The sequence below is a fragment of the Anomaloglossus baeobatrachus genome, chromosome 1 (assembly GCF_048569485.1).
Source record: "Anomaloglossus baeobatrachus isolate aAnoBae1 chromosome 1, aAnoBae1.hap1, whole genome shotgun sequence".
In the NCBI taxonomy this organism is placed as follows: domain Eukaryota; kingdom Metazoa; phylum Chordata; class Amphibia; order Anura; family Aromobatidae; genus Anomaloglossus; species Anomaloglossus baeobatrachus.
The window spans coordinates 161,247,620-161,249,647 of NC_134353.1; positions in this window are offsets into that span (position 1 = coordinate 161,247,620).

Genomic DNA, 2,028 nt, shown 5'->3' on the forward strand with positions numbered 1-2,028 from the left:
AAAAACCTAGTTCAAATCACCTCCCTTTTGCCCCATTGAAATTAAAGGGTTAAATAAATAAATAAAAGCTATACACAAATTTGGTATCGTTGAGTTCAGAAATGCCCAATCTATGAAAATATAAAAACAATTAATCTAATCGGTAACTGGCATAGCGGCAAAAAAATTCCAAACGTCAAAATTAAGTTTTTTTGGTCGCCACAAATTTTGCGCTAAATGCAATAACAAGCAATCAAATCATAGAATCTGCGCAAAAATTGTACCATTAAAAATGTCAGCTCGAGGTGCAAAAAATAGGCCGTCACTGAGCCATAGATGTTGAGAACGCTTCGCGTTGCGTGAAATGGCGCAAAACGTACATGACTGTTTTTTGTACAAACGTCTGATTTTTTTTAACCCCTTAGATAAAAGTAAACCTATACATGTGTGGTGTCTACGAACTTGCACTGACCTCAGGAATCACAATGACCCATTCGTTTTACCATATAGGGAACACAGTGAGTAAAATATCTCAAAAACAATTGTGCAATTGCACTTTTTTTGCAATTTTTCCGCATTTTTAATTTTTTTGCTGTTTTCAAGTACACCATATGGTACAACTCATGGTTTCATTTAAAAGTTCAGCTCATTCTGCAAAAAGTGAGCCTTCACATGAGAATATTGACTGAAAAATAAAAAAGTTACGTCTCTCGGAAGAAGAATGGAGAAAAAAAAATAAAGCACAAATTCGGCCGGTTGTGAAGGGGTTAATTTACATCTTTGGATGTGTTTAAAAAAATGTTCCTGTGCTGTGATAATTGTTTATATGTGCCCCTACTATGTGCTGTGTAATTTTTTTTTTCTGACCTTAAACAGAAGATGTTCGGTACATACTACATCTCCTGAGTAGTGAAGGAACTAAAATAGTATGGTAACATCATATCACAGGATCAAAAATAATTTTTTGAGGTAAACATTATTTTAAAAAACAGGTAGAGAAATGCTCTACCTCACAAAAAGAGACAGCTGCAATCCCACGCTTTTGTGATTGCATACTGTTTTGCATCCTCTCCATCCCAGGAGCTGTCGTATAATCAGTCCATGTCCCTTTTACGGTCAGACACGGCCATTACACAGTACGTAGCAGGGCCACATATATAAGATTATCTTGAGCACAGCAACATTTTTTAAAACATATCAAATTTTGGAAAATATTAATATTCACATTGGTTAAAATCAGCTTTAAAAATTATCTTTTTTTTCATGAGAAAATCCATTTAAAGACATGTAGGGAAAATTAAGAAAAAATGAGCTTTCTGATTTTATTAGTAGTTCTTCTTGGTAAACAGGATTTTTTTTCCTCTGCAACTTGAAGAGGTCCTTCAACCTAACTCAGGAAACTACAAAAATGCAATACTTTAAGAAATCTAAGGCCATCCTCTCTCAGGAGGATTCATGGATATTTGAAAAGAACTTTGTTGTGCAGAATTACATTTCAGAAATGTTGCATGTAAAATGCAGTGAGACTTGTCTGCCTATAATTTTATGAAAAAAGGAAGCTGGAGTCAGAATTGGGAAAAATCTAAAATGAACAGTGCACTATTATATAGTAGATAAGTGTCCAATTTAATTTTACCTCTATAAGCAAAGACCAAAACGTTTACCAGAGAAAGAAGTGATATTGGTGGATGTACAGTAGATTTTAAAAACCTTGAGAGTCCATGAAGACCAAATTTGAGAAGAATTCAATTCAACAGGTCTATAAATTTACTCTATGTAGGACCGATTGTGTACTAGCAAAAAATGATAAAACAACAATGAGAAATTATTTCCAATTGTAAAGAATGTGCAAAAAGAGGTAGACAGGAAGGGACAGTTAAAAGAGGCTAACACCTAGCCCAGTATAGATGTATTCAACTGTACCTATGGACAAAACAAAACTACTGATAAACTGCAATTTCTAATAAAACCATTTAATTTTCATACATAGACAAACTCCATGTGGACAAATATATTCGAGCACATCTCTTAACCATTTAATTTAAGTTT